Genomic DNA, 14,862 nt, shown 5'->3' with positions numbered 1-14,862 from the left:
GTTTTGTTTCAATCGACTGAAGGAAATAGACGCACGTATAGGATGGATTAATATCACTGGTGGTGGTAGAAATCTTTGAGGCCAAGGCAAAAACATCACCAAGCACTCCGCTTATATAGAAGACAAACAATTAATTAGTTTGATCAATCTGGGGGTGATGTGAGGAGAAGGGGGAGGGAGCTTCTCAATTTGACCATCATTAACTGGCAATCACGCTACTTCCGGTCTCCTAGTACCGTGTATTCCCGATTTCTGCAATTTGATGTTCGATGTTCGATGTGTGATTTGTCATGCTCTTTTTTAGCTTTTACAAAAAATGTAAATGTCCGAATAGTGAGTATTTGAATTCTACTATCTAGCAAAGCATTTTTTTTATTTATTTTTTTTTTAAATGAAAATTACCTATAAGAACTATATTATGGTCTGGACGTATATCGGATCAATGCACTTATTAGCTAACTAAATTTACTGTTTAAATAACGTCAGTGAGGAAAATTATGAATGGAAGTTTACGTAGAAGGTTATTCCCATTGCCTATGTGCCCGACCTAAGGTCAGATATTTTTAAGTTACGACTTGCAATAGGATACAGATAAATATAGTGTCGCCTAATTTTCTGAAACATTATCCCCCTTTTCATGTGTGAGGGCGACGTTGTCTATTCCAAAGTATAGGCCCATGCCTATAACATGGATCTGACAGTGTCTGCTAGCAGGTGGAAATGACAAAGTTTTGAGATCTGATTTTGGTTTGGTTAAGTGGTCTACCCTAGTGTAAATATAACTTGTCAAGACTATAGCTCTTGTATGGTTCCATTATATAAAACGGTTAACGTCTTTGCCATACCTGCCATTATTAATAAAGATTGTTTACCGCGTTGTCTTTGTATCGATTGCTACCTTCCGCATGACTCTCTTTTATTAACACCGATATTACTTTAAACAATATTTGAAAGACAATTATTAATAATTTGTAACATTACAAGTTAAAAGTCCCGTTGTTGCAAATGTGAAACCGCTAGGTGTGAGTGATACACTTGAAAAACTCACTTTTAAGACTTTTATTGAAATTATTTTAAAAATAAATGAAGAATAGAGTGTGCAAAAAGTTTGAATGAATTAAGCGAGGAAAGGTTAATTTAAAGTATCCCAGCAAATTAAATTAACTAAATCACACGTGTTCCCATTATCAGCTTTTATTTTTCAATGATGTGGCATTAAGTACGGGAAGTTGGCAAATTTTTAAAAGTTGTGATGTTGCTGTTGGTTTGTTGCTTTTCCCCGGATTTTTCTTTCCCACTTGTGTGGTTTTCAAAATAGAATATATTTCTATTCGCGCAGGAAAAAAACCCGCTGTAGTGTTATGAAAGAAACCCAAAGTGCTTTAATTAGCTTTTCTCTAAATGTTTAATTCAATCTAAAATTGGTTCCCTAAAGAAAAAAACCTCACAAATTTCAATTCTGCGGTGGATATTGCAAAGAGGTCTATCATGAAACTGTTTTTATTCCGACAGCTTGCAGATGTTCTTAGTCATTTTCAATTAAATTTTGTGGTGTCGTTTGAATAAATATTATCATTATTCACGACTTAATCTTTTGCGTAAAGCTCTATATATGGCGCCAAACTTACCACGTTAAACGCCGCAATTTAAATGTTGGTTCTGGTGGTTGGAAAACAAAGTGATCATTACGTTTATAACCGTAACGCGAGTACGGTGCTTAATCGATTTTTTTCAGGTTTCGTCGAATATTGTTCCGAGAAAACAAAGGTCAGGAAATTATTAGTACATAAAATGTTTTCGTGCACGTGCAAAAGATGTAATTATGTAATGAAAATAAGTTGATTAATAAGGTGTTAGATTAATCAACAAATACACGATCTATATGTTGAAGGTCTTTGTCAATTTAAAGCAAAATTATATATAACGCTTTCACTGGCCCTTTTATGGATATTTTTAGGATTGATGGCCTATTACTCTTAAAAACAAAACAAACTTCATAAAACAACAGGAATAGTACGTAGCATTTTTTTAAGAAGTCGACATATTCATTCACATTCTAACGTTTTGAAAATTAAAGGGCGTATAGCTCTCTTCTTTGGAACGCATATTAATGTAACATGGGTGTATAAAAAGTGATTTATAAGATATTTATCTTATTTTCTAATCAATTAGGTTCGGTGAAATACCGTCCAAATTGAACGACAGCCGTTTGCGTCTGTTATTTTTAAATGAATATTTTTAATTACTCCCGCATTGTCTTCTGTTTTCATTACAAATGGCGCTCAAAACCATTATGTTCATAGAGCACACGACGTCGTATACTGATTTTAATATGTTCATTGTGTCTTAAATATTGGATAGTAGCACCCCATATTTTCTCAGTTGATTGAATTGGACTGATATTGAATTCGCATTCGGGGTTTTAATTTCGAATATTATGGATAATACTAAATTAGAGGTTTAGCGCTTTTAAAATTGGGGTGGTTTTTATGATTGGGCCACTGTGCGCCTTACTCCCTGCCTACTTTACCGTAGTGTTTTTGTTTTGTTTTTCTTTGTTTCTTTGTCAGTGCGCGCGGAGGGGGGGGGCTGTTTAAGATCTATTCTTTTGTCTTTGAGAGAGGGAGAGGGGTGTGTGTGTGTGTGTGTGTGGGGGGGGGGGGTAACGTCCACTCATTCCAGGTGATATTGCATATCACGATGCAATATTATGTGGAATATTGTGCTCCGGCATTCACACTCTACGGTAGTCAAACCGTTAGAAATCAAAACGTGTCTATAAAAATAACGATACGCTCAGTGAGGTTACTGGTTATTAGTTATGAGCTACAGTAAGTCTTTGTGTATTGAATACGCCTACATTTATGTAATACCATCTGCCGTTAAGTGACGAGAGTAAATTTAAGCGTACAATAGTTAGGTTGATGAGGTACAGTAATGAGATTTACAACGTACCTTTAAAAGCAGCTGTCAATACTACTCATTGATGTCGTCAGATACAAACTCTTATCTTTAACTATCAGCACCCATTCCTGTCATAACGTGGCTGTGCTATGGAAATATCCTATCTCGATTTCCCAACTTTTAAGAGGTAACAACAATATCATAACATTTTTTTTTACTACTGCGCCAAATTTAACTGTCTTTTCACACAACGATTTTTATAAACTTAACATATCATGGGAGGATTGACGCACCTATCACGTAAAAAATCACCACGATAATTGGGTGCATTTTATTTCTCGGAAATTGGACATACGAGGTTTCAACTCTCATAAGTGTTTATTTGGTGAAAATAAAGACAGATTTAATGAGTTTCCAATATATTATAATAGTATGTTATAAAACCTGAGAAGCTACAATCTGCATATCCTTTATTTATCAAGCTTTGTAAGGCTTTAAAAAGCGTTCACACTCCGTCTTCATTAGCCCAGTTAAGAGCAGAACAGTAGGACGTTAAATCCCACTTCAATTCATTGAAAGAGTTCACGAGGTTTACCATAAATGAAAGTAGTTGGCCATTTCATAGAGAATCAGAGATTTACAATTGGGAAAATTCCCCAACTTTGACTTAAGATTTCGCATTGATTGAAGAAAGGTGACAGATATTTTATTTCTTATATCGATAGAGGGTATGGAGCTGTGTTTAAAACCATTTCAATATTTTGATATACCCCCGCACCATAAAAAATAGAGTAATCTTCGCAGGAGTATATTTTCTGTTTTATTCGCATTATGTTGCAATTTTGCTGATCATTACTCCCAGAGAAAAAATGTGACGTTATAGTCTTCACATTGGGGCACAGAAAGATCCCCACTTACATCACCAATCACCACCATTATCGCCGCGAAATTTTGAGATCGGCCCTTCTGGCTGTGAATTAATGAAGAGGCCATAAAATCCCTCTGAGATGAACTCGGTCTGCCGACCCCCATCTTCCCTATTCTGCACGATTTTGCATGGTTTTCTCATGGAATGACTCTTAATGAGCAAAAGTAAATTTAATTGGCTCGCTCCGCTCGGCTGTCTTTCTTTTCGTGCGCCGATTTTCATCAATTTTGAGATATTAAAGTTACGCTATACTGACACCAAACCGACTATATAAAGCGGAAATAAGATTGTCACAAACTGTTAAAATGGTGGTCATATTTGCCACGTTATACAGAAATTCGATCGTTTGTCAGCGATACCTGTAATCGCAGCCTACTCGTAAAGATGGCATACATTTGAAATGATAACCCAAATGTATGATGTCCTAATTCGGCCAGTTCTCGCGTCGCTTTTTTCAACGTTAAGCTATAGAGAAAAAAAAGCTACGTCGACATAACACGACGCCGACCTTTGCGTCGCGCGTCGCTTTTAAAAACTATATTGTATTTATAAATTTACTTGCCTTTGGGAGACTTCATTTTTATACACGTGCATTTTTATAAGTTTTTTGGTTTTGTTTCCATTATAATTTTTTATTTGATATTTATTTCCTAATATTATAATGATTTTCTCAGAAATTTTCTACTGGTAGCTGACTTTCGTTCGTTCCATAGAATGTATGTCTTGGATTTCTTCAACATCGGTCTTAATCTGATTTCTTCTGGGTTGTAGTGGGGCGGATATGTAACAATTTTTGGTCGAGTTGTGCCACCATGTTCTTAACACAGAGCACAAATGTCCCAGTTGGTGGGTTGAACAGATGTACCTGTAGCACATGCCAGGGGAGCGAGTTTAAGTCTTTTGGACATGGTAGGTGATTGACTATATGACCATCACATGTTTCTGAAAAATAGGATGATACTGATAACACAATAACACTATTTATGGAATAACAATCACTGGTTTATTCCATAAATTGTGTTAGTGTGTTACTGTTCAATTACTAAATGCCACTTAAAGAAGTGATGATACTGATACCTTGTTAAATGTATTTTCACTGAATATATCGGATTTATGAAGAAAGTTCAGACGTTTATTGAATATCGTGTGCATATAACATGGTGATTGAGATGAAATGTGGACTGTTTGTGTTTGATGAGTAATAGCTAGTTTCCACTGAAATGGAACATAATGAATTCTTAAATATCCGTTAAGCAAAGGAGAAGGTGCAAATAATACATCCGTTCGATTAGAATTATGACCAGTTTTAGAAAACACTATGAAGGAGAACATTATGAGTCTTCGTATGTGTTTTACTGGATTCCTTGACCTCAAACACATAGGTATAGACATCAAAATCATTGAAATTGGGGCACTTACAGAAATTTTATGGGCGAGAACGTGTTTTATGGCTTCCATTTTGAATTTCTCAATTTTTGGCGGGAATGGCTGGTGTGACGTCGTGGTTCCCGCCACTTTTGGAATCAGCATACCCTAAAACCCCCCAGGCCAAATTTTCATGCTTCTTTCCGGAAGTGCACGCCCATTTCACATATCCGCCCCACTATTGTAGGTATATCCCCCGCAAAAATTCTTGTATGAATTCTGTAAAAATGCCAAGGAATTTTCATACTATAAGTAATACAACAATCAATACCCTGTCATCGTTTGTTAACTATCGTGTACGTCTGTATTCAGAGATCACAAGTTCACTCATTCACACTAGAATTTTAAGTTTAGAACCGAACTTTAAAATATACTCTTCGAAAAAAGTAGGGGGTATTCAGAATCAATACAAAACTGTGGAAATGCACTGCTGTTTTTATTAGAGGTAACCAGTGAATGTTAATAACAGGCCAATTGCCTACACATGAACATAAACAGTTCATATGGGCGGCTTATCTGACGCCCCCATTTCACTCGCAAAGAGATACACTGTCAAAAGTGAAAATGGACGTTTTTGATTTTTGTCTTAATAATGAGTAATTGCTCCACCAATCCTCAGACATTCAGCAATTCGTAGTGGCATGCTCCTAATCAACCGTCCAATCACGATTTGGGGCAATCTGACCCACTCCTCTTGCAGTGCCACGGCCAATTCTTGCAGTGTTGTCGGTTGACGTTGACGTCGACCAATACGTCTCCCGATCATGTCCCAGACATGCTCTATAGGGGAAAGGTCAGCACTCATGGCTGGCCAGGGCATATGGACAATATCATTATGGTGACGCTGGAGTTGCTCATTCACGACACGAGCGCGGTGGGCACGGGCATTATCATCTTGAAAGATGAAACGTCGACCTTCACGTTGAGCAAAGGGCAGAACTATCGGTGCCAGGATGTGGTCACGGTAGTACACACCAGTGACCCTTCCTTGAACAATATGCAAGTCCGTTCTGCAAGTCATGGTGATTTCTCCCCACGCCATAACAGATAAACGTCCGAATCTGTCATGCTGTCTGACGTTAACGTTAGCACAATCTGATTAAAATATAGATCTATATTTCGTTTCGTTTTTTTATACTTTCGATTTTTAATTTATTAATTAAACATTAATTAACTTATCCAGACCGTAATCAATTATTGATGTCATCGCTAGCCTGCGATGATTATTGGATTAGGTTCCGATTTGCTGTTCGACTTCCATTCATGATTTAATCATGAAGTGGATAATCGAGACTATGTTTTTTATCGTACCGACTTTAGTAATGATGATCGAGGCTAGGCCGAAAATTCAATCGCTAAAAGCTCGGTTAAGAGTGAAATTTTCAACAATTTCCCTTTACATTATCTAGTTTTTAACTATTATAGTGAGAACAGTCAGCTCTTCTCTAATCTCCCATAATGTATCTTTAAGTGAAATTTTATTTTTCTTCTAAATCCCTTACCGTGCAAACACATTTGATGTTGGTTTCCTGCTGTACTGAACTTGACAAATATATATGCATAATAATACCAAGGTTGTGGACACTCTAGAGGTCATGATTTTTATACGATTTTAATGAAACTGACAATGTATGTTTATAACCGAAATATGTCGGTTTCTTTCGATATTGGCGCATATAGGACCGTCACTTCCTATATATATACATGTTTAGCTTGTGGACTCTCTAGAGCTCACAGGTTTTTTTATTGTTAAAATCGTTCAAACATATCACCGTTACACCATAATTACGGTTGAGTGCAAATTCCGTGAAAATCGGATCCAAACTGCCAGACAAATTGGCCGCTACCCTTAAAAGCATGTAATACCCAGGTTGTGGAACACCCAGAGGTTCGAATTTTCATCCAATTTGATATATTCCAAAGGTCTGGGTTCCTTTCGATATTGGCGCGTATTGGACCGTAACTTTCTGGATTACGACTCCTGATTGTACGAAATATCACGTTTTATAGGTTTTATTACCGTTACATAATTATTATGGTTGAGACCGAATTTCGTGAAAATCCGACCGAAACTTTCAATCAAAATCCGCCCCCTTTACACAAATAGTATAAAAGTATGTAATGCCCAGGTTATGGACCATCTAGAGGTCCCATTTTTCATCCGATTTAAATGAAACTTAAAACGAGTATCACTAGTTCCTGGATGAGTTCAATATTGGTGCGCATTGGCCCCCATGCCTTGTATTAAGTCAAATGGCCGCTCCCCTTTACGCAAGTAGTATAAAAGCATGTAATAATGCCAAGGTTGTGGACCATCTTGAGGTCACAATTTTTATCGATTGTTGTCCCATTCTGAGGAAATTTAACAAATGTTAAAGATCAAAAGATCTTGAATGAGAGTTTGAGCCCTATTAATTTTACCTCTTCCCCACACATTTCTTGTGTCCAACCTCGTAGGTTTTCTCCGCGTCCTCCGGTTACCTCCCACTGCTAAAGACCCCTACGCGCAAGCGAATTATTGAAATAAAATTAAACCATATGTTAGTCCCGAAATGACCCAGTCTGTGTCGAGTGGACGTTAAACCCCACTTATTTGATGGATAAGGGACACAAGGAAAAAGTGTGAGATGGGGTTGAAATAAAGATCAACTGTTTAGTTAACAAATAGTGACCCTTCGCAAATGGGGGTCTCTCAACCCAGGGATCAGTATAGAACATAGCAGGTTTTTTCCCTGAAAGTCTACGTTCTATAAGTCTCACTTCTATGTTAAAGGATTACTTGCGGCCAAATTGTTGGGACGTTAAACCCCATTTCATTTCATTTTGTACAGATAGAACATAAAAGAATACATTATGACATTTACATGTTTAAACAAACAATAAAATATATAAAACAAATAATTGTATTCTAAATGACTTATAAACTGGGTTCTTAATTAAGCTGTACATCCAATATTATTCACCATTCACCGACACCATCAAATAAAAATACAATGAACACACCTTCTTTCTGTCATAAATTAATGTATAGAAGAAAAAATACAAAACGGTAAATATTATTCACCATTCACCGACACCATCAAATAAAAATACAATGAACACACCTTCTTTCTGTCATAAATTAATGTATAGAAGAAAAAATACAAAACGGTAAATAAACGGCAAATGAATTCTCCTTGTACCTGCGCATTCCAGCACCAAAACTGTAAACTATATCCGTTTAGACCAGCGGCTGCCAGGCAGGATACGCCCACATTTTCGAGAGATGGATAGAAAACAAGCTTAAAAGAAAGTGATTTTTCCTACAATCAAGGGCCATAATTCAGGAAATAACAATTCGATATGCGCAAATATCGAAAGGTACCGAGATCTTTGTGTTATAAACTTACATTTCAAGTTTCAACAAAATCGGATTAAAATTGTGACCTCTATCGGCCCGAAATTGACAGACAAAATGGCCGCCGTTCGTTCTCAAATAGCGTAAAAATATGGTATATCAATGTTGTGGACACTATAGAGGTCGCAATTTTTATCCAATTTTGTTGAAACTTGAAATCTAAGTTGATAATCCAAAGATCTCGGTTCCTTTCGATATTCGCGCATATCGGACCGTAACTTCCTGAATTATGGCCCCTGATTGTACCAAAAATCGCGTTTTTAGCTTGTTGACCCTATAGAGGTCATAATTTTTATCCGATTTAAAAAAACGTATTATTATATCTCCGTTACACCCTAAGGACGACTGAGGTCGAATTTCGTGAAAATCGGCCCAAAATTGAAAGACAAAATGGCCGCCGTTCGTTCTCAAATAGCGTAAAAGTATGGTATATCAAGGTTGTGGACACTATAGAGGTCACAATTTTTATCCGATTTTGTTGAAACTTGAAATGTAAGTTTATAACCCAAAGATCTCGGTTCCTTTCGATATTCACGCATATCGAATTGTAATTTCCTGAATTATGGCCCTTGATTGTAGGAAAAATCACTTTCTTGTTAGCTTGTTCTCTATCCATCTTTCGAAAATGTGGGCGTATCCTGCCTGGCAGCCGCTGGTTTTTAAATCGGATAAAAATTATGACCTCTATAGGGTCCACAAGCCAAAAAACGCGTTTTTGCGTACAATCAGAGGCCATAATTCAGGAAGTTACGGTCCGATATGCGCGAATATCAAAAGGAACCGAGATCTTTGTGTTATAAACTTACATTTCAAGTTCCAACAAAATCGGATAAAAATTGTCATCTCTATAGGGTCCACAACCTTGATATACCATATTTTTTACGCTATTTGAGAACGAACGGCGGCCATTTTGTCTGTCAATTTTGGGCCGATTTTCACGAAATTCGAACGCAGCTGTCCTTAGGGTGTAACGGTGATATAATAATAGGGTTTTTTTTTAAATCGGATAAAAATTATGACCTCTATAGGGTCCACAAGCTAAAAACGCGATTTTTCGTACAATCAGGGGCCATAATTCAGGAAGTTACGGTCCGATATGCGCAAATATCGAAAGGAATCGAGATCTGTGGGTTATAAACTTACATTTCAAGTTTCAACAAAATCGGATAAAAATTGTGACCTCTATAGTGTCCACAACCTTGATATACCATACTTTTACGCTATTTGAGAACGAACGGCGGCCATTTTGTCTGTCAATTTTGGACCGATTTTCACGAAAATCGTACTCAGCCGTCCTTAGGGTGTAACGGTGATATATTAAAACGGTTTTTTAAATTGGATAAAAATTATGACCTCTATAGGGTCCACAAGCCAAAAAACGCGTTTTTGCGTACAATCAGGGGCCATAATTCATGAAGTTACGGTCCGATATGCGCGAATATCGAAAGGAACCGATGTCTTTGTGTTTTAAACTTACATTTCAAGTTTCAACAAAATCGGATAAAAATTGTGACCTCTATAGGGTCCACAACCTTGATATACCATATTTTTACGCTATTTGAGAACGAACGGCGGCCATTTTGTCTGTCAGTTTTGGGCCGATTTTCACGAAATTCGAACTCAGCCGTCCTTAGGGTTTAACGGTGATATAATAATACGGTTTTTTAAATCGGATAAAAATTATGACCTCTATAGGGTCCACAAGCCTAAAAACGCGTTTTTACGTACAATCAGGGGCCATAATTCAGGAAGTTACGGTCCGATATGCGCGAATATCGAAAGGAACCGAGATCTTTGGGTTATAAACTTAGATTTCAAGTTTCAATAAAATCGGATAAAAATTGTGACCTCTACAGTGTTCACAAGCCAAAAACGTGATTTTTCGTACAATCAGGGGCCATAATCCATGAAGTTACGGTCCGATAGATGCCAATATCGAAAGGAACCGAGATCTTAGGGTGATAAACCTATATTTCAAGTTACATTGAAATCGGATAAAAATTGTGACCCGTAGACTGTTCACAAACAATTGTGGACGGACGGACGGACGGACGGGCGGACAGGGGCGACGACAATATACGTCCACATGAAAATGTGGGCGTATAAAAAAGCGATGCTCAATTCGACACTTTTATATTTTTCACAATTCCCATCCTAGTTAAATAGAATGAGATTTGATTTCTAAAATAGCACCTACAATCCAAATATTTCACAGATACTAAACACAATTTCAAAACAGTAATTATTGAATTACATCTTTTTTTTATTTTAAGTATGGTCATCTATCATTTACAATGAATGCAGAGCATGTATTTTCCGAACTGAAATATCTTTGTTGATGCTTTAAAATCTGGACTTCAAAGTTAACCAGTGATCATTATGATGATGATGATGATGACATAAAACATTTTCTTAAAGGACCAGTCTGGTTTTTTTTTTTAAATGACCACACATCTATATTACTGTCTATTTATCAGGTGATTGTGGCTATCAATTATTTAAGGTTGTCGTGTCAGTAATATCTATCTTAACATTGTATTTTATTTTATTTGAATCTTTACATCCTCACGAACAAAAGTTTAACAACAATTCTGCGGTAATCAATTCGACCGGTAGCATAAATCTATTTCCATTACATTCAGACAACAGCAGACGTATAGAAGAGAAGGCATATCAGGTCTATATTTCTAGTAGTCAACTCTTGATTCTCGGTGTTTAATTCTGACCTCTTCATTTGCAGTATAATTAAAATTTTACACTACTGTATGGTCTAACAACATTTTTAAGAACATTGTGTTTAATTGACCTAACTTGACCCTCAACTAGCTAATGAAAAATACATTTCCTTAGCCAATAATGATTTAGCCATCCATAGTGGCCCCAATAATGCTTCAAAGAGAACAGATAACAGGTAATAAAAAATTGAGGGGTTTTATTTATTGTCTTGAACAATTATATAATGGGGCTCTTCAAAGAGATATACTGGTAACATTTGTATTTACTTCATCTTTGGTAATTAACCTGTTCTGTAATATAATCATGACACCTTGTTACATGTGTTTTTTGTCATCAGATTATGCCATCCTATTGTTTTTTTTAAACCCATCATGTGGGTACTTACTCTTATAATCTATTGTTATGTCATAGCTTTCCATCTTTTGAGACCGATACATTAATAAGACCTTTTAAACCCATTGAACGCCGCTTAATATATCCACAGGCTATGCCAATGAATTAGCATAGATCACCAGGTAGTAATTACAATACTTATAGACTATCTGTTTATATGGGAACTTTATGGTTTGTACTATAACAATAATTATTTCATTATTTCAGTTTTATCCTACCGCGTTTTGTAAGAAATAATACACCCCGCACAACTCCCATGCCTACAATTCCTCGAGATAAGCACGTATTATACAGCTCACGGCAGCACGTTGCGATCAATTATAAAAGAAATGAAATGAGGTTTAACTTCCCACTTTTCTGCACCGACTGGGCTAATGAAGACGATCATAAGCCATGTTATGTGCTATGAGGACAACTTTGACCAGATAAGCGGCGCTACAGCATACCGGGAATTCTCGTATTTAAGCCCTGGGCTTAATTTCGAATTTGACCATGTCAGTGATGAAACATTAATTCTGAAATTAAGCCCAGGGCTTAAATTCAAAAAGAGAAAAAAACGACAAACATTTGGGTTCTTTTTATAATTTTAAATGGAACGAATCAAATTCATCAACAAAAATGGCTTTGAAAACACAAAACACAAATGACACACCGTCAAATAAATGTTCTGAAATACAAAAAGAAACTGTCCATGAACTTTAAATTTCAAAGTTCTTTGAACAAATCAGATCTCAGGGCTAGCTTTTACTAGTATGGTGAGCATCCGTTACCCATCAATGTCCTCATCTGAACTGGAATCCTCGAACGGCGTCACGGAGTTGGTCCTCACCTGGTAGTACAAGACTGGAGTGTGACAGGAGAACATCTCGTAGCCCGTAGTTCACATGTGGTTTGAAAATTTAAAAGGGAAACCACTCTAAAATAAATTAAGCCCATGGGCTTAAATTCAAAATTTAAACTCGTTATTTAGCCCATGGGCTTAATAAAGGCAGGGCTTAAATATGAGGATTCCCGGTACACTCGAATTCCAACTGTCAAAGGTTTTTTTACGTGCACGCCAATGTGTATACGGGACCTCGGTTTTTCGTTCTATCCGAACTACTTGTCAGTTCATCCACCCTGCATCACTGACAAGGGAGAACCACACCGAAAAATCTCCAGGAATTTTGTCGGCCATACCAAGAACGAACCCGAGACCTGAAGGCTAGTGGGCCAGTCTTACTCATTGAGCCACCGCGGCTCCCCGTCCTGCAAAAGTGGGAAAATGCTTGTTTATTTTGCAAACGACAAATCTTTTATAAACAGTGCATAGCCTATTAAGTCTAATAATGACGTATTAGGCATTTAAGCAATCCCGGGGACGGAGGCAACACACTTCACGGCCCGAGAGCGCCAGGGTCTCAAGCGCCCGGTCGGATGGTCAGCCCAAATTCATTTTGAAATTTAGACCACCGCAAACGATATTTCCTGCACTCTGGGACTGTTGGGGGTGGGGGGTCCTCAGGTATACTCTCATTCCTATATAGACTTATGGACACGTGAATTATTGAAATAAAGACGAGTGGATGTTGAAGCCCACATCTCTCATTGTGTCAAAAGAGGATTCCAGAAGATGCCTCGTTTAAAATAACATGTGGTTTACTTGGAATCTGTTATAAACCCCTTCTACCGATAATGATAAATTTTGAACAAAAAACAGAAAGTATAAACAAAAATACCCATGCATATTATTATATTTTCCTTTGATGTTAATAGAATGCAATATAATTTTATCAAATCTGTTTTTAAAAAAATTATTGTTTTCTCTACATCTGCGTAGACAATTGTTTGGATTTGCGGGCCTCTATCTGTCGGTATTTCATTGATTGGATTGCTATGCTTTAGTGATGCCATTTATATAAAGGGTAATTACAACACAAACATACTCCCACGCCACGCTATGTCCCAGTTGCGATCATTTCCTAATTATTTCGCAATAAATATAATTATTTCTATGCGCATCCTATAAAGCATAAAAGTATAAAGGCGTAATTATTGTCTTTTTTCACGACAATTCTTCTTGTGATTTTCCAGAATGCAATTAAAATTCGTCTTTCAAGATTTTGTCGCTTTTGGAACCTAAATGCATTGATGTTATTCTCTTAAACACTTTTGCTTTCAAGTCAGAAAAAAGGGCAATTTTTAAACTTATGTAGTAACTGTTGAATTAGATTTCTTGTGACAGAAGAATACACGCTTCATTAAAGTGACTCCTCATTATAGTCTCTTTCTCGTTAAACGGTTGACTTCTCACGTCAATAGCACGCAAATAACTCGGATTTGTTCCTTTAAATTCAAACTCCAAAGTCACGTATCCTCATCATTGTCTGTCTCCCTTTTTTAAAACTTAAATAAAAAAAAATCACAATTGTTAGACACCATAGTGTTATGGTTAACTCTACATGTCTCAATGAAATTAACTAAGACTTTCACATCGTTAAACATGTTGTCACAGTTAGATAATTTACTTTGAAGCTGTGCACTCGAAAATTTAATTTCGGTCAATAATCGCTTTGTTTATTTCGGTCATTCTTATTTCTATTTCCCCTCTTTTATGGCGGCTATCGGGTTCACAATGCGATCTAGAGTAAAAAGTAGAAAATCAAAAGAAAAAAGCAGAAAATAAAAAGCAAAATGCAAAAATCGTATCATTTAAACGGTATTTTTGTTGAGGAAACCTACAACTTTATGCATTATTAAAATCGACAGAAACAGCAAGTTTTTCAATTTTAAATCGTCAAAATTCTACTTAAATTATGGATATAATTTCTTTCTACTATCAACTTTTTGACTTTTGACTTTCGACACATCTCTGACAATCTAGCGGGAAACTGAGGTCATAACTTCGAGGATACCGAACATTATTTAAAACTCTGCCGCCTATACATTCAGATGCATGTAAACGATTCATACCTCTCGTGTCCCCAGTATTTATTTCACTACACACTTCATGGGACCAAAAATATAACTGGGTCATACAATTTTCGACATATTCCAAAGACTTTAAAATTAGGAATTTATAGTGAATCACATTATACAT

This window comes from Patella vulgata, chromosome 2 (genome assembly GCF_932274485.2).
Source record: "Patella vulgata chromosome 2, xgPatVulg1.2, whole genome shotgun sequence".
NCBI lineage: Eukaryota > Metazoa > Mollusca > Gastropoda > Patellidae > Patella > Patella vulgata.
Note: the sequence above shows the minus strand (reverse complement) of the source record.